General features: G+C 39.2%; 1 long non-coding RNA gene across 3 annotated transcripts in view; it reads left to right on the top strand.

The window, feature by feature from the left end:
• Positions 1-1,711: 1,711 nt before the first annotated feature.
• LOC116591399 overlaps positions 1,712-22,778 on the top strand; it is a 54,727-nt gene continuing 33,660 nt past the window's right edge. For all 3 annotated transcript variants that reach the window (XR_004285995.1, XR_004285997.1, XR_004285996.1), the window contains exon 1: positions 1,712-1,776. This is a non-coding gene — a long non-coding RNA (uncharacterized LOC116591399). The remainder of the gene's footprint in view (positions 1,777-22,778) is intronic.

Below are 22,778 nucleotides of genomic sequence, written 5' to 3'. Positions count from 1 at the left end.
TGAAAAAGGACATGAATCACTTGTGGATAGCAACCCAAATCTGCTAAAATGAATATAATAGTGGTGGTGGTAGCAGCAGAAGCTACCATTTACTGTGTTCCAGTCCCCTGCTAAGTGCTTACCAAAGACTTTCTTGTGGAGTCCTCAGAATAACCCAAGGAAATACATTTTATTATCCCACTTTTAAAGATGAGAAAGCTGAGGCTCAGAAAAAAATAAGTTACTTCCCAAAATCACATGACTAGCCAGGGAGAAACAAGGACTAAAATCCCAGAATACCTGAGCATAGTGTCCCTGTTTTTAAGCACCACCCACACACTGCGGCTCTTTAGTTTGGCTATGGTTATTTGATTAGTTTTCCCCTCTTTCAGTTGTTTATCTTCTTGCCAGAGAAGTTCCTACTCACCACAAAACTTGGAACTCCCCATGAGTTAGATAATTGTCTAAGATCTTTAAAACTCCTTTGTACTTTTAAGCTAATTCTTACTTTCCGTTTAATGATTCCTGGATCTCCCACTTACGAAAATCTCCTTGAACTGGGCTTTGTTTCTTCAATGCATATCCCCAGGGGCTGATGTGAAGCTGTTCCTCACACCCAAGTCTTTCCTAATAAACTTGTTTCAGGTCATTGAATGTGCTATTTGTTGCTCTTGGAGTTCTTCCAACAAGAAGGTTTCTCCAAAAATGTCCTGTCGCTTTTCGTAATCTTCTCCCAACTCTCAGTGTCACCAATCTCTCCTACTCACTGTTTCCCTGAAACTCTGTTTTTAGGCTTTGTTTTGCAGCCTATTACTTTTGTTCCTCCCTTGAGAAATGACACCTTCAAAACCTAATACTTAGGTTTAAAATTGCTCTTGACCAAGTAGCGCCAGATAGCTTTCATGTTGGAGAAGAGACTAGGGTCAAATCAGGGGAAAAAATTAATAATAATGGGGCTGCAAATGTTTTCAGTTTGGCTGGTTTGTTTTTTTATTGTGGGATAATTCAACCAACTGATGTGAAGTACTTTCTGACATAAAGTCAATGGAAGTTTCAGTCTCACTTTTTAGAATGTTTAAAAAAAAAAAGAAAAAAAGCAATTTCAGATCTTTGGTTTTTTTTGTTACAATAACCAATTTCATTTCTCAGTTTGCTATAGCCTGTGGGTCTTGTGGACATGAGGCCCATTGATCTTCAAAATTGGATATTTTATGAGCTTATCTCTCAGGTGCAGGTCTTAAAATTTGAGGTGTCTGATGTGGAATTCAAACCCTTTGCTCTTCAGGGAGAAGCTCCGGGTTTTGAGCTCCCTCCTGATTATAGGTCACAGTGCTGAGAGTGGGGTTTACGGCAAGATTGTGTCTTGGGCTCTTCAACCAACTTTGATGTGGCTTTTTTTTTTTTTTTTCTCTCGTTTGCCCAATGTGTAGGAGTTGCTCAGCTAGTTTTTAGGGTTTTTTCAGGAAAAAAAAAATTGTTCCATATATAGCTGTAGGCTTGGGGTGTGTTGGGCGGAGAGAGTGAGTTCTGGATTTTCCTACAACACCATCTTGAAAATGAATCTCACAAAAGCCTGGTTCATTCTTCTCCCCTCAGAATTCTAACTCATGTTGTCAGAGAAGTTCTTAAACCCTTACCTGAGAATTTAGAACTCTCTAAGTGACCTTTTGTTTTAAGCTTTTTCTGTGTTCTACAAAATCCCATTTTACTTTGGTTCTCTTTTTCCTCTTCCTGTAATCAAGAAAGTCATTTAACGTATCATGTCACCCTCCCTTTTAGTGAACTAACATCTGAATGGTAAGTGATCTTGATACTAGAAAGTCTCACAGTAAGGCTTTTTTCTTCAAGAATCTTCATGAACTTACCCAACTACAAACACAGAATGGAATGTGTGTGTGTGTGTGTGTGTGTGTGTGTGTGTGTGTCCTTTTTTCCCTTGACAACCAAGAGCCTATTTCTCACAAGCGCTACTCAGTTCTCACCTTTTATGGAGAAATCAGAAAATTCTCCCTGGGCCAAAAAAACATTCAGAAACTATTATTTCTCTAGGCCCAAGGCCCCAAATCCCCATTGCCCTTCTAAATAGTCAATAAAACTTATAGGAAGCATTCAGTTAAATGTGGGAAAATTAAATGTGTATATTTATCTCCACTGCCTAGCAAAGGCCACAAAAATTATAGTAAGGAAAGAATAAAGCATATACCTGCAAAAAAGAACACAGTAAGAGAAATTAGGGTAACTAAATTTTGTAAGCTGAAAAACAAATGAACTAGTGATAACTGACTTAGAGCAAACCTGAGAAAAATAAAACCTCAGCTGGCAGAAGGGAAAAAGCAGAAGCAAACTGATCTGGACGACAGAAGGCTCAAGAACTGGGGATACTTCATACGTCTTAAAGAGTCTGCAGAAGTTTGAAAACCAAAGGATTTTTTCAAAATCTATATAATATATATAATATAGTGTTTCTCTTATTTATTGCTGCATTAAAACTGACCCCAAAACTTAGTGATTTAAAACAACCGTTTTGCTTTGCTCACAGTTTTATAGGTCAGGAATTAAGGAAGGACTCAGCTGGCCAGTTCATCTCTGATCCTCATAGCATTCACTGGGGTAGCCCTAGAAGGATCCATTTCCAAGATGGCTTCATCACACACATTCTGGCACCTAAGTGATACCTGACCTTGTTCTTTCTTCCCTCCCTCTTTCTTCCTCCTCCTCCCCCTCCTTCTCCTATTCTCTCTCTCTCTCTCTCTCCCCCTCCCCTTCTCCCTCTCCACACAAGCTATCTCATTCTCCAGAACCTCTCCCCATGGCTTGGGCTTCCCATAGCAGAGTGGCCTCAGGATAGTTGTACTTGTTAAATGGCTAGTGGCTTTCAAGACACAGGAAGCAGAAGTTGCCAGATTAGTTAAAGACCAAGCCCAGAACTGACCTAGCATCACTTCCATTGGATTCTACTGGTCAAAGTAGTCCGAGGGCCTATGAGATTCAAGGCGGTGGAGAAATAGACTCAACTCTTGATGAGAGATGGCAAAGTCACATTGGAAAAACACCAGTCCAAGGGGGAAAAAATCCTACAGAGACTGTCGTTTGGAGGACCCTAATGAAGAAGCCCATTCCAGTTATTCAACAGTTCAATAATCTCCTCCCCCATGCACAGATCTACCTACATTCTACTTTTCTTTTTACACTCAGTGTCACATGCTTCAGTATGATCTTATAGCCATGAATATCACATATTTGGGAAAAATCACTAACATCAAAGAGTGGGCTCAAAATAAACAAAAAATGGGGGGAACTTTGAGACCACATACATAATCCATGGAGACAAAACAAATTTTGTGTCCATGTAAGGAAAAAATGATGCCATTTTTTATTTATTTATTTATTTATTTATTTTTAAAGATTTTATTTATTTATTTGACAGAGAGAGATTACAAGTAGGCAGAGAGGCAGAGAGAGAGAGGAGGAAGCAGGCTCCCTGCTAAGCAGAGAGCCCGATGCGGGACTCGATCCCAGGACCCTGAGATCATGACCTGAGCCGAAGGCAGCGGCTTAATCCACTGAGCCACCCAGGCACCCTGATGCCATTTTTTAGAGAGTTCATTTCCCTCAAAGTCAAAAAGTTGTAAGTTTAAAAACCAAAATAAATCTACAAGACATAACAATAACTTCAGAAGTAAGTATTTTCAGCTCTCTTAGCTATTTTTTATAATAGTTACCACCATATGATTATACTAATATTTCTTGATATTTCTATTTTTTATATTTAATGGCCTTCTTATGTAAAAAAGAGAGGATATAGCTCTTTTATGTAAAATTAGGTGTATTATAGGAAACCGTATTGTTGAGAATCTCTACCAAGAAAGATTTATTCACTTAATGTTGTAAGGCATTGGTCTAACACGACTTTGTGATCCAACATAGAACACAGCTGCTGCCAGGGACCCAGAACTGTGCCAAGTAAGTTTCCGTGTGCATCCAAAAATTTACATAGAAATAGACCTTTTGAAGGAGAAAAATAAATAAATAAATAACCAGAAATTCCGCTCCCTTCATTCTGAAGTTTAAAGTAGTTAAATATCTCTCTAGGGGATCAGGGTAGCCCATTACTGAAGCTAGATGGCAGTAAAGGACACCGAGCTTCTTGGAGAGGAAAAAAAAAAAAAAAAAAAAAACAGAAACGAAAAAACCCTCTCTGAGAGTAAAAAGTTTAATCAGATCGAACAAAGACAGGAAAATAATTTTGTGACCAAGAGGGCTAAATAGAGGCTCAGAGCTCAGCCTTGCTCAGTGGATATCTAGCCCGGTGGCAGCACACTTTCATCCTGAATCCTTACCCTTCTCCCTTGGGACAGCAGATGCTCTGGTTCTACTTCCTCAACTTGTCTGTGATGACTCAAGAACTGAGCATCCATCAAGCACGATGGGCAGCGGATGAAGATTAGTACCAGCTGACACCAGTCCTAAATATGGAGTAAGGGGCAATATGGGAAAAGGGGTTGGGGGGTGAGTGAGGAGGAAAGTATCTCAAAGAAAATCCTGCTGTTTTCCAGGAGCTCAGTTAACACGACCATGCTTTCCCAGAAATAGTTTTATTTTGGTCCCAAACTCCAGGGACTGGATAAACAGTCCCTCCAAGCATTCTGACTGAGAGCAAAAAACAGAGGAATCATTGATATCTTTGACCATGAAACTCGAGGAGAGAATATGTGAGGAAAAACCCAAGATCAGGATAAAGATTAGAGTTCTTTGTCTTCAAACAGCCGTAAGAAGATTTTACCAATCCTTAACTGAGTGGAGCTGGGAGTGGGTAAATAGGAATACACCTAGTGCTATAATTAATTATAGTATACCTATATATATTAATAACTACAACATACATAACTTGCTCGTTATAATTTGATACCTTTTAAATGGAACTTTTCACAACCCCTCTTAAAAGAATCCTTTTGAATGTTGCTACAATGGAAACTCCTGAGATAGGCAGGTTGAACTGACCATCTGGACCATCTTCTTCTTGGTACATGGAAATAACCACATGCCCTTACAGTCCACCAATTATCCAAATACCAAATATACAGGTGGCCTTAGGAATAGAGCCTTGAATATTGTCCTAAGTATAACCTAGGATGTTTTGTTACAAGCAACAGGAACCAAGACTGGCTAATTTAAGGCCAAAAGAGGTTTGTGTAGGAGGATGTGGCTGGAACTCTTAGAATTGTAGGAACAGATGAAAAACCAGACCTCAGACAGAACAGGCACCTGGAAGCCCCTGCAGGAGCTCATGGTCTCCCCTCCCATGTGCTTCCCACAGATGACTGCTCCGTCCAGTCTTTGCCTGCAGGGAGACTCGAGATTCCGAAGGGGCAGGGGGAGCGGCGCATGGGTGGCTCAGTTGGTTAAGTGACTGCCTTTGGGTCCTGGATCTGAACCTCACATCAGGATCCCTGCTCAGTGGGGAGTCTGTTGCTTCTTGGCCCTCTGCCCCTCCTTCTCATGCTCTCTTTCTCTCTCAAATAAATAAATAAAATCTTTTAAAAAAAAAATATTCCAGTGGGGATGGGGGGCAAGAATCTGATTGGGCAGTTGAGCCGCATGGCTGAGAGTGGGTAAGGCAGGGATAGCAGAGGGTAGAAGGTTGTTAGCAGAGGAGAAGTGTTAGGCAGGCAGAAGTAGTGGCTCCTATGCTATGTAACCCAAGCCACATTCTTTCTCATACTTCGTGGCTTCACTTCTCGGTTTCTAGAGTTAGTCCCTACATAGAGAGTAAACCAGTGTTCAGTGGCTGACGTCTGAATTATACAATAGTTCTCTTGAAGAGAAAAAATAGCTTGGTGGTTAAGTGCATGGGCTTTGGAGGCAGACAGCCTGGGTTCCAATCCCAGTTTCAACCTCACTAGATGTGTGACCTTGGATGTTTTCTAAAGGATCAGTGTATCCAGCCCCACTCAAGCATTCTGAGCTCCAATTTCTTCAGCAATAAAATGAGGAGAATGTTCATCTGTGTTGTGTAGGGTATCTTTGGAGATAAACCATAGAAAGCAAATAAATAAGGGAATTTAATGTCTTATATAACTGAAAAGTCCAGGGGTAGGAAAGACTTCAGTGGCTCACCAACTTCATGACATATCCAGCTTCTTTCCATTTTCAGCTCTGTTCTTTGCTCTTTTTCTATTTTTTAATTTTAATTCCAATATAATTAACATACAGTGTTATATGAGTTTCAGGTGTACAATATAACGATTCAACAATTCTATACACAACTCAGTGCTCAGCACAATTAGTGTCCTTTTAATCCCCTCACTTATTTCACCCATCCCCCCTACCTACCTCCCCTCTGGTTACCATCAGTTTTTTTTCTCTCTAGTTAAGAGACTGGTTTTTTGGTCTCTTTTTCCCTTTGTTTGTTTGTTCCTTAAATTTCACAGATGAATAAAGTCATATTTATTTGTCCTTCTCTGACTTATTTCACTTAGCATTTTACCCTCTAGATCCATCCATGTTGCTGCAAATAGCAAAATTTCATTCTTTTTTATGACTGAGTAATATTCCATTGAATATATATACTACATTTTCTTTCCCAAGTCATCTATCAATGGATACTTGGGCTGTTCCCATTATTTGGCAATTGTAAATGATGTTATGATAAACAGAAGGGAACATGTATCTTTTTGAATTAGCATTTTTGTATTTCTTATGGAAACACCCAGGAGTAGAATTACTTAATCATATGGTATTTCTATTTTTAATTTTGTGAGAAAGGTCCACACTATTTTGTACAGTGACTGTATTAGTTTGTATTCCCACTAATGGGGTCTAACTGTTCCTTTTTCCCCACATCTTTGCCAATGATTGTTTTTTCTTAGGTTTGTGATTCTAGCTATCCTGACAGGTGTGAGATATTATCTCGTTGTGGTTTTGATATGCATTTCCCTAGTGACAAATGATATTGAGCACCTTTTCATGTGTCTATTTGCCATCTGTATGGTCTTCTTTGGAGAAATGTCTGTCCATGTCTTTTGCCCATTTTTAATTGGATTATTTGCTTTTTTGGTTTTTATATATTTTGGATACTAACCCTTTATCGGCTATGTCAACTGCAAACGTCTTCTCCCATTCGGTAGGTTTTCTTTTGGTTTTTGGTTGTTTCCTTTGCTGTGCAGAAGCTTTTCACTTTGAGGCAGTCCCAGTAATTTGTTTTTGCTTTTATTTCCCTTGCCTCAGGAGACAAATGAAAAATGTTGCTACAGCTAATGTCTGAAAAATTACTGTTTGTGTCACTTCTAGGATATTTACGGTTTCAGGTCTCACATTTAGTCTTCAATCCACTTTGTTTATTTTTGTGTGCAATGTAAGAAAGTGGTTCAGTCTCCTTCTTCATGTAGCTGTCCAGTTTTCTCAGCATCATCTGTTGAAAAGACTTGTCTTTTTTCCCTTGCATATTCTTGCCTCCTTTGTGAAAGATTAATTGACCATATATTAGTGGATTTATTTCCAGACTCTCTATTCTGTTCTATTGATCTGTGTATTTCCTTTTGTGCCAGTACCATACTGATTTCAGTACTACAGCTTTGTAGTATATTGTGAAATCTGGGACTGTGATGCCTCCAGTTTTGTTCAACTTTTCCAAGATTGCTTTGGCTATCTGGGAGTCCTATGTGGTTCCATACAAATTTCAGGACTATTTGTTCTAGTTCTATAAAAAGTGCTATTAGTATTTCGATAAAGATTGCATTAAATGCTTTGGATAGTACAGACATTTTAACAACATTTGTTCTTCCAATCCTTGAGCATGGCATCTCTTTACTTTTGTTTGTGTCATCTTTAATTTCTTTCATCAATGTTTTATAGTTTTCAGAGTATAGATCTTTCACCTCCTTGGTTAAGTTTATTCTTGATATTTTATTATTTTTGGTGCAATTCTAAATGGGATTATTTTTCTCAATTTCTCTTTCCGTTACTTCATTATTAGTGTATAGAAATGTAACAGAGTTCTGTATCTTGATTTTGTATCTTGTGATCTTACTGAATTCATTTATCAGTTCTAGTGGTATTTTTGGTGGAGTCTTTTAGGGTTTTCTATATATATGATCATGTCATCTGCCATACTGAAAGTTTCCCTTCTTTCTTACCAATTTAGATGCCTTTTATTTCTTTTTGCATGTGTCTGATTATTGTGGCTAGGAATTCCAGGACTATGTTGAACCAAAGTGGAGAGAGTGAACATTCTTGATCTTAAGAGAAAAGCTCTCAGTTTTTCACCCTTGAGTATAATGTTAGCTGTGGGTTTTCCATATATGGCCTTAATTAGATTGAGGTATGTTCCCTCTAAACCTAGTTTGTTGAGGATTTTTATCATGAATGAATGTTGTGCTTTGTCAAATGCTTTTTCTATACCTACTGAAATGATCATATGGTTTTTGTCCTTTCTATTGTTGATGTGATGTATCATATGGAGTGATTTGCATGTATTGACCCTCCCTTGCATCCCAGGAATAAATTCCACTTGATCATGGTGAATGACTTTTTTAATATATTGTTGGACTCAGTTTGCTAATGTTTTGTTGAGGATTTTTGTGTCTATATTCATATTGGCCTATAGTTCTTTTTTTTTTTTTTTTTTGTATCTTAATTTGGTTTTGGTATCAGGGTAATACTGGCCTCAAGAATGAATGTGAAAGGGATGCCTGGGTGGCTCAGTTGGTTAAGCAGCTGCCTTAGGCTCAGGTCATGATCCCAGCGTCCTGGGATTGAGTCCCACATCGGGCTCCTTGCTCCGCAGGGAGCCTGCTTCTCCCTCTGACTCTGCCTGCCTCTCTCTCTGCCTGTGCTTGTGCTCTCTCTCTCTCTCTGACAAATAAATAAAATCTTTAAAAAAAAAAAAAAGAATGAATGTGAAAGCTTTCTTTCCTCTCTTATTTTTTGGAATAGTTAGAAAAGAATGGATATTAACTCTTCTTTAAATATTTAGTAAAGGGGCACCAGTTTGCTCTGTCAATATATCATGTGACACTCGGTCTCAAGGCTCTAAGTTTGAGCCTCACATTGGGTATAGGGATTACTTAAAAGTAAAATCTTTAAAAATAAATATTCAGTAGAATTCACCTGTGAAGCCATCTGGTTCTAGACTTCTGTGTGTTGGGAGTTTTTTGATTACTGATACAATTTCATTGTTGGTAATTGGTCAGTTCAAATTGTCTATTCCTTCCTGATTCTGTTTGGGGAGGTTATATGTTTCTAGAAATTTAGTCATTTTTTTTAGGTTGCCCAGTTTGTTGTCATATAATTTTTCATAATATTCTTATATATTATAATTGTATTTCTGTAGTGTTGGTTTTTATTTCTCCTCCTTCTTATCAATTTTGAGTCTTCTCTTTCTCTCTCTCCCGATGAGTCTGGCTAAAGGTTTAACAATTTTGTTGATCTTTTCAAAGAATTTGCTCCTGGTTTCATGATCTGTTTTATTGGTTTTTTTAGTTTCTATTTCATTTATTTCTGCTCTAATCTTTATTATTTCCTTCCTTCTACTGGTTTGGGGTTTTGTTTGTTTTTTTTACTAGCTCCTTCAGGTATATTGTTTGGCTGGTTTTTTTGAGACTTTTCTTGCTTCTTGAAGTAGACCTGTATTGCTATAAACTGCCCTCTTAGAACGACTTTTGTTGCATCCCAAAGATTTTTGGACCATTGTGTTTTCAATTTCATTTGTCTCCATGTATTTTTTTTATTTCCTCTTTGGTTTCTTGGTTGATCCATTCATTGTTCAGTAGCATGTTACTTAACCTCCATGTATTTGTGTCCTTTCCAGATTTTTTCTTGTGGTTGATTTCTATTTTCATAGTGTTGTGGTCAAAAAAGATGCATGTGTGACTTCAATCTTTTTAAATTTGTTCAGACTTGTTTTGTGGCCTAACATGTGGTCTATTCTGGAGAGTGTTCCATGTGCACTGGAAAAAAATGTATATTCCACTGTTTTAGGATAGAATGTTCTGAATATATCTATTAGATCCATTTGGTCACATGTGTCATCCAAAGCTACTGTTTCCGTGTTGCTTTTCTGTCTGGATGATCTATCCACTGATGCAAATGGGATGTTAAAATCCTCTACTGTTATTGTATTACGATTGATTACTTCCTTTATGTATTTATGTGTTCCCACATTGGGTGCATATTTACATATTTTTTATCTTCTTTTTGGATTGTTCCCTTTAATATTATGTAGAGTCTTTCTTTGTCTCTTGTTACAGTCTTTGTTTCAAAGTCTATTTTGTTCTATATAAGTATTGCTACCCAGGCTTTCTTTTCACTTCCACTTCACTTTCAATCTGCATGTGTCTTTAGGTGTGAAATGAGTCTCTAATAGGCAGCCTATAGATCAGTCTTACTTTTTCATCCCTTCCATCACCCTATGTCTTTTATTGGAGCGTTTAGTCTATTTACATTCAAAGTAATTGTTGATAGGTATGTTCTTATTGCCACTTTTTTACTTGTTTTATGGTAATTTTTATAGTTCTTCTCTGTTTCTTTCTTCTCTTGTTCTCTCTTCTCAGGGTTTACTGGCTTTCTTTAAGGATATATGTGAATTCCTTTCTCTTTATTTTTCGCATATCTATTACTAGTTTTTGATTTGTGTTTAGCATTAGGTTTATATATAACGACTTATGCACACAACAGTTGATGATCACTTAAGTTTGAACCCATTCTAAAAGCATTAAATTTTTACTCCTTTAAACACCACACATGTTAGATATATATTTCACTTTTTTTTTAATTTGTGAATCCCTTGACTGATTTTTACAGATATACTTTATTTTATTGCTTTTATATTTCCTACTTTTCTTTCTACTGCTTATGGTCTTTCCTTTCTACTCAGAATCCCCATTAACATTTCTTGTAAGACTGGTTTAGTGGCAATGAGTTCTTTTATCTCTGGGAAAATCTTAATCTCCCCTTCTCTTCTAAATGACAGCCTTCCTGGGTAGAGTACTCCTGGATGCAGGGTGTTGTTTTGTTTTTCTTTCAGCACTTTGAATATATGATGTCAATTCCTTTTGACCTGCAAAGTTTCTGCCAAAAAATTAGCAGATAGCCTTATGGGGTTTCCTGTGTATGTAACTGTTTTTCTTTTCTTGAGTTGTTTTATTTTTTGTTTTATTTATTTATTTATTTTTAAGTAGGCTCCATACCCTTGGAGCCCAATGCAGGGCTTGAACTCATGACCCTGAAATCAAGACCTGAGCTGAGATCAAGAGTCGGACATTTAATCAACTGAGTCACCTAGGTGCCCCAAAGAATTTTTTTTTCTTCAATTTTTGACTAATCTCTACACCCAGAGCGGGGCCCAAACTTGGAACACCAAGATCAAAAGTTGTATGTTCTACCAACTGAGCCAGTCAGGTGCTTTCTTGCTGCTTTTGAAATTCTCTCTTTATCACTGTATTTTTCCATTTCATTTACTATGTATCTTGGTGTGGACCTCCTTTGGTTGATTTTGTTGGGAGCTCTCTGTGCCTCCTGCATCTGGATTTCGTTTTCCTTCTCCAGATCCAGGAGTTTTCTATTATTTCTTCAAATATATTTTCTGCTCCCTTTTCTCTCTCTTTTCCTTCTAAGATCCCTATAATGTAAATGTTATTGTGTTTCATGGTGTCACTGTATTCCCTTAATCTATTTTTACTTTTTATTATTTTTTATTTCCAACTCAGTTGATTGCCTTCCTTTACTCTGTCCTCTAGATCACTGATCCATTCTTCTGTTTCCTTTAGTCTACTATTTATTCCTTCTAGTGTATTTTTAATTTTAGTTATTGAGTCCTTTGTCTCTGGTTGGTTGTTATTCATTCTCTATCTCTCTTTTTTTTTTTTTTTTTTTTTTGAGGTTCTCACTAAGATCCTCCACTCTTTTCTCAAGTCCAGTATCTTTATGACCATTATTTTAAATTCTTTTAAATTCTCTAGCAGACATACTACTTATCTCCATTGTGTTTATGTCTCTTGCTGTGATTTGTCCTGTTCTTTCATTTGGGACATAGTCCTCTGTCTCCTCATTTTATGTAACTCTCTGTGTCTGTTTCTATATGTTGAGAAAGTTATCTATGTCTCCTACTCTTGCAAGCAGTGGCCTTGTGAAGAAGAGGTCCTGTAGTGCCCTGCAGTACAGTGTGCCCTGTGCACCAGAACCTGGTGTCTCAGGGGTGTCCCCTATGTGTGTTGTATATGCCCTATGGTTGTGGTTGAACAATTTTTGCCTTTGGTCCAGTCATCTGCAATGGCTCTGTTTGCCTATTCTGGGCAGGGTTTGGTCCTAGTGCTGTTAATGGGCCTGTCTGGGGCCTCCTTGGGCTTGAGTTGAGTCAGACCAGTGTTTACCAGAGATGAAATAGCACCAAACTACTGGGTACTTTCCCTGTGTTGTCCCTTAAGAAGCTTTCATTGGTAGGTGGGACTTAAGGTCAGACCAAATGTCTGCTGGGGCATAGTCAGGCTGGTATGTGTGGTTATCTTCTCCTCTCCCCAGGCAGAAGTCACTTTAGAGTGGCACTGGCCCCTATCGGAGCTGCTTGCACACTAACACAATTGTGGTGCTACTTTGGAAAGACCCCTGCCAAGGGCATGTCTGCAGGACAATGTGGGGGTGGGGCCCCAGGTGTTAGTAAGGTTTGTGCAGGTGGGCTGTGGTCAAGGACCTGTGGCTGCTTTGAAAAATTTTTGCTGATGCTGATTTAGAAGGGGGAAGGTATGTAGGAAAAGGAGTGGGTAGGGCTTGTGGTATTAGCACAGTTTGTGCCAGTCCACTGTGGTTAGGGACCTTGAGCCACTTTGGAAAATTCCTGCCATAGCCATGATGGAGGAAGCATGTCCACAGAACAATGGAGTGGGACATGCTGTTAGTAAGTAAGCTAGGGGGAGCGTTGGCACTGTGCAGTTTCCCACAGGTGTCCATGTGTCTGGCTATGGGGAGAGGAAGGAAAATGGCACCCATCAGCTCTCTTGTTCTTGGAGAAGCCTCCCAAAGATCCCTGCCCCTCTAGCACATGCTCTGAGATTTGTAAACAAATCTTCCTCTTGTATACTCCATGAGTTTTTCAAACTGCTGCTCCTCTGCTATATCTCAGAGGGACTGTCATACTGTCTCTTTAAGGTCAGGAACTCAAGTTTCCTATCACCCTTCCAGCTCTCCTAGAGACAAGCGCATGATTTTTAAGTGTTAAAACCCACTTATTGTAAGAACTTGTGAAGTTAACCCGCTCGGGTTTTCAAAGCCAAATATTCTAGGGATTTTTCTTTCCAGTGTGAAGCCCCTGTACCTGAGGTGCCTGGTATGGCATATGTTCCACTCCCCTTTCTGTGCCCATAGCACCCCTTGCTCCCAAGCACAGTCACAGGTCATCTTGGCTCCCAACTGAAGGCAGCTTATAGAATTCTACAATTAGAAGAGGCCACAGAAAGCATTATAACAACCACTTTCCAGATGAGAGAATTCTAAGCCAGGACCACACAGCTAGTGAGTAGTAGAATAAAACTAGACTTCAAATGTCCACACATCAAGCAAAGCACATCACAATACAATTCCGCCTCCCTTGATAATGTTAAGTTGCCTAGCAAACAAGGTCTTCATAGATAGTGCAAAGATAAACTTCCTCCAAATCTGCCCCAAGCAAATAAACGCAATTTGGAAATTAGGAAAATCCAGTTAATGTTGACATCATTATCCCTCCAAGTTGTCTAGGGTGGGACAGACAACTTGGAAGAAACCTAACACAAGTCTCCCACATCTGAGAAACATGATAAGAGGAGGGAATTATTGTTATTGTTATTTATCATTAATAGTGAGAAATGGCATGTTAATCAGGAAGGAACAGATTATGGCTATCATTTTTTTCCCTAAAAGGTAAATAGTTAATACGTAAATCACGTCCACAAGAACTTTCTATTTTTTATGGTCCTATCCATCAGTTTGCTCTCTAAGTGAGGTCTCAGGTTAAAATAGCTCCTAAATGAAAGGTTACTCTAGATATTAAATATTCCATGGCGCAAACCCAATATCCCACTTTTTTGGAGTGCTCTACTATTCTCACTTCCGGGATGGCCACAAATAGCTTTTTGAATCTGGACCTGTTACAGACACTAGTGAAAGAAAACAAGAGTAGAGGATAAAATTTGGAAAAGCCCTCATAGATTTAAGCTTCCAAGCACACCAGCAAAACTGATATCTAATAATTTAAGCAGACCTTCTCAGTAACTTAAGTTGACTTTAACAAACCCTGCTTCAGTGGACTTGCCACAAAATGGTACACCAAGAAAGGGATCCCAAAGAGAAGAGCCTCTTCTCTAGCCACACACAACCAGATTAGGTCTGAGATCCTGGTACCCAAAAGCTAACAAACAACAGAAAATAATTTATGTGCTTCTGGAGCCATTTTCTTCAGGGTGACATGTTTCACTCCTACCTAGCAAAGTGGCAGAAGCCACTGAATGTTGCCTTGCACGTTCCTTGTCTTCAGACTGTCCTTTTGCCAAACATTAAATGCCCTTTTCCTGCTATAAGACATATACTGAATTGCCATATTATTCTCCCTGACCCTGTGGGACCACAGTACAATATCATAATGTCAAACTGGATCTGAAAAGAGCTTTGTGTGGGATGAGACAAGAGTCTAAAGATAGAAGAGCTGCTGAATCACTTGGGATATGACCACAAATAGTGCTGTGATCAGCTTGCTGGGTAAAGCTGGTGTCAGAAGTCCCTGGTAAATCTCTGAGCTCATTATGGAGGGTGGGAGGCTGACCTTGGAAGCAACTTGTACTTAACACAGAGATGAGGAAGCCTGAAGGAAAAAACCCCAATTTGCAAACCTTAACAAATAACATTTAAAATTCGCTGATTTAATAAAAGCATGCTATCATATGACAAGATGGTTTTCCTTAGGAGCAGGTGCATTTCAATTTTTTAAAAAAATATTAAATCTTCAGAGACTTGCACGATAGATGGCAGCCTGGAAATACGCTGATGTGTCCTGGCAGAATTTCAGACATAATGATTTTTTTTTTTTCCTTTGTAAACCTTCCATCAGTGGGAAGGCAAGCCCTGCCAAAACTGAGGAACCCAAGCTGGAGGCAGTAAGGCTCCACCACTCAGACTGTGGCCAGGTGCCAAGACTTCAAGGCCAAATCGGAAACAACCACGTTGAGTTCATTAAAACGACTGAATGATCAAAGGCGTGCAAGCCTTCACAAAGGCAGAAATTAATCTGTTTAATACTTGGCTAAATTCTCATCTGTTGAAGTAAATTTGAAATGAAATTTATCAAACTCACCCTCTTCCTGTGGAAAAATCCTTTGAATTTCTCAGAGTGTCCAGGAGGTGGCAGACGCGTCCTTCGTTTCAGTTTGCGGAGCGCCGCTAGAGCTCTGTCCCTAAAAGTAAGATGAATGGAAGTTATAGGTTGTAAATACGGCTCTCTACGAGATCAGGACTTATATTCGGAACTGGGTAGGCTGAACTCTACTTGGCAATTTCTTTTTGAAGGATGAGATGATTCTTATCCCAGGAAATGGAAGTGGTTTAGAATCCGTAAACAAAGCTTGGGCACCAGTGAAAAGGTCAGGTGAAGAACTCCAGCCCAACAACTCAGACCCTGTTCATATACCTGTTGCAGCCTCCCTGAGCCCCAACTCTCCCACCACGCCTACCGCTCGTCTCCCTGTCCTTCAGTCCTTGTTAAAGACCTGCACACACATTCCTGAGCCATCAGAAACCTGTGGCCTCACTGCGGAACTAAAGAAGCTGGAAGATGTACAGGGAAATTCCCTTGTGCAACAATTGCTAGCCTCTCTTCAACCTGCCTCCTCTGCGAGGTCAACCTACAAAGCCAGAGGTTCAGCCATGGGCTTTAACGTTATGAATATTAATTCCTATCGCATAAGCCAAAGCTTGTGGAAGATCTCTGGTTCCTCCATTTCTTGGGAGGACAACATGTAAAGTATTAATACAGTCAGTCCATCATGAGAAGCACAACTCATTAAAAACACATAGAAATTCATGAAAAGCCTTTCACTGTTTATTTCATGAAGTGAAAACATTTATTCCAACCAGATCAAAGGAGGGGGGAAGCATGTTTTCTATAGCTCCAATTTCACACACCCTAGTACGAAATGAATCAGTAGTAGCTAGGAGGAGCGAAATCAAAGATTTCCTTTTCAACAGTAATAAATTCAGTCAAACCCTATTTGGTATGGCACTTGACATGGCTTGTAAAATCTGAAGTTACTAAATTATGTATTTCAATAGTAATCCCTTACAAAATTAATAGGAAGTGCTAAATTAGGACGAATGGCCTCCAATGGGATCCAGATGCTTAACCCTAGACTAGGTAGAAAGTGTGAAAAATTAAGAACTGTACTGATTTTTTTTTTCCCCTGAGTTTCGTGAAGGAGCCAGTTCTTCAAGCATGGAATGTAAACACTTGGGAAGGTAGCCTAAGAGAAGCATGTGTTATGTAGCAGCCTGAGTCCCAGCTGTGTTTATACTAGGATTCCAAAATATCTGAGCCTGGAAAGAGAAGTGGTAGTGTGAGGAGGGACAGAGGAGCCTGCTGGGAGGCACTGAACCCCAGGGCAAAGAGAAGCTCATTCAAGACACATGGGGAGGTGCGGTGCTTGTTGATAGAGTGCTTGTCATTCAGCTTACCTTGTAACCCCCTTCCCAGACTCACATCTGATTCCCATGGGGATAGAACAAAACCCAGAAATGTGCCCACATTATTGGTCCCCTTTGCAGTGATGCCTACGTTGATGGTGATGGCAATAATAAGACAGCAGTGGCCTTGACAACATCAGGGCCCCTCAGGGACCCAGTGTAAGAAGAAGAAAATAACAGATCTCTTTTATGACCAAGAGAACTAGTTCTCAGAGAACTGGTTATGGTCAGCTGAAGAGTCAGCTAAGGATTCTCATGTCCTAATTTCCAGAACCTGGGAATATGTTACCTTGCGTGGCAAAAGGGAATTTGTAGATGTGGCTTAGTAAAGGATCTTGAGATGGGAGGTTTCTCCTGGATTATTTAGGTGGGCCTCCTATAATTACAAGGATGCTTATATGGGGAAGGCAGGAGAGTTGGAGTTAGAGGAGATTTGCATCAGAAGCAGAGGTCAGAGAAAGATTTGAAGGTGCTGTACTGCTGGCTTTGAAGACGGGGAATGGGACCCCCAAGTCCAGGAAAGCAAATGGCCTTTAGAAGCCAGGGAAAGACACGGAAACAAGTTCACCCTTAAAGCCTCTGGAGGGAGCCTGGCTCTGCTGACCCGTTTTAGACTTCTGACCTCCAGAGCTGTAAGATAATAAATGTATGTGGTTTTCAGCCACTAAGTGTGTGATAATTTGTTACAGCTGCATTAGGAAAATAATACACTAGTGATACACCCCCCCTGAGAGCTTTCAGAATCATTTGTGAGAATCAGGAGGTTCAAATTCCCACGGAACAAGCAGAAGGTCTAGGAGCCGTTCTTATTCATGGTGTGTGTGAGTAGGAGGATATGGGTTGGAGCAGGGTAGACCAGGTCCATGGGTCTGCTTTTACCCTCCAAGTCTCTCCTAGGCAGGACACTTTCTCTTAAATTTCACCTTGGATCTTCATTCAAATCATCAGCATCTTTATTCTGCAACACTTGAAAGATTTCAAACCAAAACATGCATTACTTTGCTCCTCCCCATTTTCTTCCAGAATTTCTGAGAGGCAAGTCAGGTCACAATCCCCTCCAAGTACCACGTCTACTTGTAAATGAGTTCCCAGGTCACTTCAAACCCTGACAACAAATCCCATCCTTATCTTTGGGATACTAATAATGTAGCATTTCTCAGTCACTTGCTCTAGGTTTTAATTCAACCCTAAAAAGCATTCTGCTAAAAGACATTCTGGAAATGTCTTCAGAAGTTGGCCCTATGACTACAAAAGAAATCCAGCCCACCCACCTAGGGTTCAAGATTCTCTTTCCAGCCAGGTCACCATTAAAGATGGAGGACTATTTTTCAGGGCCCAGAAAAGTATTTGAATTGGCTGTATTCATCCAGTACATTCTGCCAAATGAATCAGTTGTTTCTTCTCCCAAATCAAATGTGTCCTAGATCTGAAAAATATATATAGTCTTCCTATTAGTAATCATTACAATACATTTTACTAATATTCAATTTTACTGTCTCTGATAAAAATAGAGATCAGGGAACACAGAAAGGATTATAAATACAAATTATTTTTAAACTTTATTTTATCTATGATATAATGTCTCAATCCTTACACCAGAGCTATGAACAAGAAGGAAAAAAATAATGAATTTTTTCAAATTCCTTTCATTATTTTCCCTTACCACTTTTTGGTAGATTCGCCAGAGAATATAAAAAGAAATAACGGTAAGAGAAAAGCAAAATAAACCATTGACCATGATGTTCAAAGGCTGGGCACAACCTGCTCCATGGACCATTCCAGCTGAACTTGTCCTCTGAACAAGTTATACAACCTTGGGCAAGTCACAAACTTTCTGGACTTCTATCTCTTCAGCACTCCTCTGTAGGACTTCCACACTCACTTTAATATTAATATCTGCCAGTTAAATTATTTAACATTGATCCTTCACATTTTTAAGTGTAAATTGGAGGTGAGGAAATGCTCCCCATTTACATGAGAGGGTCAAGTGTTCCACTAGGGAGGCGAATACTGAAGTTTGAAAAGCATAGGCCTGTAGACCTGTTACCACCGTGGGCCATCTCCACCACCACAAGTACCCATTTGCTATACATTCCTATCTTCATTGTTTGGGTTTGGTTCTTTTCATTTTTTCATCTTCTATTTCCTTCACCATTTGGAAGTGCCCTCTTCTTCCTCCAATTTTCCCACCTTTTAAGGCCAGCTTATGTCCACCTTCTCCAGAAAGCCTTCCCTGACCACAGATGTCCAAAGAAATCCTTCTCTGTGTCAAATTTATGGTTCTCACCCTATGTAGCATTCAGTGGAATATAATTATATGTTCCATATGATATCTTTTATTATTACTTAACATTTGTATTATTTTTCTTGTTCTTTTTGTCTCTGATCTTCCAACTATATCATAAACTTCCTACAGATCAGAGGTCATGGAAACTACTGTTTCATAATTCCCACAGCCTCTAGATCTGCACTTGGCACATGAGGAACATTCATTCATTCATTCTTTATTTATCCATCCAACATGTATTTGTTAAATTATGGGCCAATTCTTAACTATTGATGGAATGAGAAGCAAAACGACTCAATCTAAAAATGGAATAATTCCATTTTCGATAACTCAGAATTGACCCTTCTCATTTCAGATTTGCTGTTTCTTACAATTAGAGGGAAATTTTTCCATTGGCAAATTTAAACTGCAAATATTCTAAATTGGCTTCAAACATATAATGGCTGTGCATGTTCTTGTCATTACAATTGACACAAAGTGCTACAGGTTAATTAAGTGCCTACAAGAACAGGTATTGTACACTTACAAACAGCAGAAATTACCAAGACTATCAGAGTAAAAATAACACTCCCTACAAGTGTTCAATTGCTAATCTACACGTTAAATGGCCATATACTTGCTTTTATTTAATCACATTATATCTTTATGGAATATAGTTGTGTGCTTGCTGGGTTCCTTCAAGGGCAATAAAGTGGAGGCCTTTTCTCCATCTTGTAACCAGAATTAATTGCTACCGGCCATTCTTCCCATAAATCTCAAGTTTCAAGCACTGTAACTGAGCACATGAAAATCGTATTAAATCCAGAGTTACCATTAAAATTGTTAAGCCAGATGCTATTTTAATACATATCAAAGTGGATTACGTTCATTAAATAAATTGTGTGCCTAAGGATGGAAGTCCCCAAATAGTCTGAAGGTTCATTCCCATTTTTTCCACATAGACTACATAAAACAGGCTCTATATCACATGTAAACACATTTACTTCATTTTATACACCGCTGCCTTTTGTTAATTCCCCCACGTAGAACCTGGCAAATGATTTCACTTTAGATCATAACTAATGGGAAAGGTTCTGAGTGGTGAGTGTAATTGTAGAACCTTGATCAAACGCCACCTGGTGGTCAGATAAATATTTTTTCTACCACAAAGCTTGGCTGAGAAGGCTGTCAAATTGTGTTATTGGTAATTACTAAAAATAAATCATTACAATCAATAATACTTTATTAATGCTTAATCTTGTGGAATATTGAGCAACCAGAGGATATCGGTTGATATTGGTTCAAATCTCCTCTTGCTTTTTGGTTATGCATTTCTTTACCTTATTCTCTGGGCCTGTTTTCTCATCCTCATCCTAATTTGAAGTTAATTTATAGAATAAGTGAAAATGAGACATAAAAGGAATAAAATAGTGGCTTGGACATAATATGTATCAAAAAGTGGTACCAACAGTTGCTATTACATTTTATCAACAATACCTGCTTGTATTGAATGCCAATTATTATTATTATTGTTATTATTATATGCCAAAAGCATATGTTCTTTGCCTACATTACCTCACTTAATTCTCACAAGAACCCTATCAAGTTGGTATTATTATCTATCAGTTTAAAAATTAGGAAGCTGGGGACACCTGGCTGGTTCTGTTGGAAGAACATGTGACTTGATCTCAGAGTCATGAGTTTCAAGTCCCACACTGGACACAGAGATTACTTACATACATACATACATACATACATAAATACATCTTTTTAAAAATAAAGTAAAATACATTAGGAAGCTACAATAATAAAGTTAAATGATTGGCTCAGGATCACATAGTTGGTAACAGCCAGGATTCAAACTTGACTGAGGGATGCCAAGGCCATGATCTTTAGTGCTATGCTATATTGCTATTGTTATCATGAGTAAGGATTATGATGGTAAAAAGTATTTCATGGGATTCTAATAAAAATATCCTTCCCTTACACAGATGTCATTTGAAATTGCACAAGAACATTTCTGTATTTTTCTCCCAGTATATATAAAAGGTCTGAGGAAATGCTACCCTTGCTGTTTTATATAGAGGACACCAACTCTATTTCTCTGACAAACATTCTTACCTCCCAATATTTCCTCCCATGGGGATAGCCTCATACACAGAGATGTCTCATACACTTTTCTATTAGAATTTTTTCAGAAATAGAATTCCTTTAGGTAAGCATTTGTTTTCAAGCCAGGAACAACCCAGAGGGGCTCAAAATTCTGCACACCATTTGCAACCTTGTTATTAAGATATAAATACAGTAAGATAAAAATTTTAAAGCTATTATATATAACATTTTATTACAAAAAATAATATATGTCCATTGTTACAATTTTAGGAAACTGTAAATAATCAAAAAGAAAAGACAAGCACAGACCATAATCATGCCACTCATTTATTAGGGAGCACTGTTAATATTCATGCCATATGTCCCTTAGTCCTTCTTTTCTCTGTGCAAATACATTTTTAAAATGGGATCACACTATACGCCCTGTTTTAGACCTAACTTTTCATTTACTACCAGTTGATAATGACTTGCTCTGCCACGTCTGGCTGCCTACCTGCCTCCATCTTTCCAGTCCAGAAAACATTGTTATTCAGATGACTTAAAAGCCCCTTAAGCATTTTAAATTAGAAACTGAATAATTCTGTAGGTGGAAGCACAGACTGAACACCTGAAACCCAAACTTAACTTTGCTAAAAACAACTTTCTTCCTTGTGTTTAAAACATACCTTTATTCCATCAAACATTTATTCATTTAATGAAAACATAAATTGGATACCAGCTGTGAAGAAGGTCCTGTGCCAGGCACTTGCGGGGAGAGGCGGGGGTGGGGGAGGGGGCAGCATGAATCAGATACATTGTTGCAGCATGTTTTGGGAAACAAGATGCTATACCATGGACTTCATGCATATCAAAGAAGTACTTTCTGGGGGGAGGCTGAGATATGAAAGTTTCAGGTCTCCAGAGGCAAGGGTAGACAATTGTCCTTCCCCGTATCTGTTGCGTTCTCCAGTTTTTATGGAGACTGGAGAGCTTCCTAGAGGAAAAGTTGAAAACTGCAAGTGGGGTTTTGAAATACGTAAACATGTGGGAACCAAGAAGTAGGGCAGGGAAATCCCATAGTGTCCTATTGAAAAGGGTTCAATTTCAGGGCTTCTGAAAGCAAATCATCCTAAAGGAAGCCAGACTCTACTACAGGGCAAACATGGGGGAGGGGCAGGCAGGCTGCTTCCAAGGTACAGAAAGGGCAGAATAGTGTCTCTTGAACCTGCCCTCATGGCCCAATGGGGTGTGTGAGAGTACCTCTGAGTGTGTGAGACTTCCCAGCTCTTGTCAGACTTTGCAGCAATCAGGGACCAGCAACTTCTGGCCAGACCATCTAATAGTGTATGACACTGTGGGGAGATAGAATGTAGCCCTATGCTCAGCAGGGTGAGAACCATCACAGCACTGAGCAAATGGACAGCCCTAATGGCTGGGGTCCTTGGTAAACCTCTGCACACCCGAGAGCACCAGTAACATTAGCAGTGGTGGCAGTCCCTAGCTCAGAGTGGCAAATCAGGGGCAGCCACTGGATGAGTAAATGTAGGACACAGTCCTGGAGACATAGAAGAATACAGGTAGACAGAGAGCCTACTGGCATGCAGGTAGAGGCTAATGAGCTTGTTCACGCATTGCAAATGCAAATGCCTACGGCCAAACTAGTATCCCAAATGGACAATGTGGAAGGACTGTTGCCTGAGGGGAACTGGCCCATGCCTGTCCTGTCCAGCAAGGGCCACTGCTC

The sequence above is a fragment of the Mustela erminea genome, chromosome 5 (genome assembly GCF_009829155.1).
Source record: "Mustela erminea isolate mMusErm1 chromosome 5, mMusErm1.Pri, whole genome shotgun sequence".
Classification (NCBI taxonomy): Eukaryota; Metazoa; Chordata; class Mammalia; order Carnivora; family Mustelidae; genus Mustela; species Mustela erminea.
The sequence above is the reverse complement of the archived record's forward strand: the minus strand, read 5'-3'. Positions and strand labels throughout refer to the sequence as shown.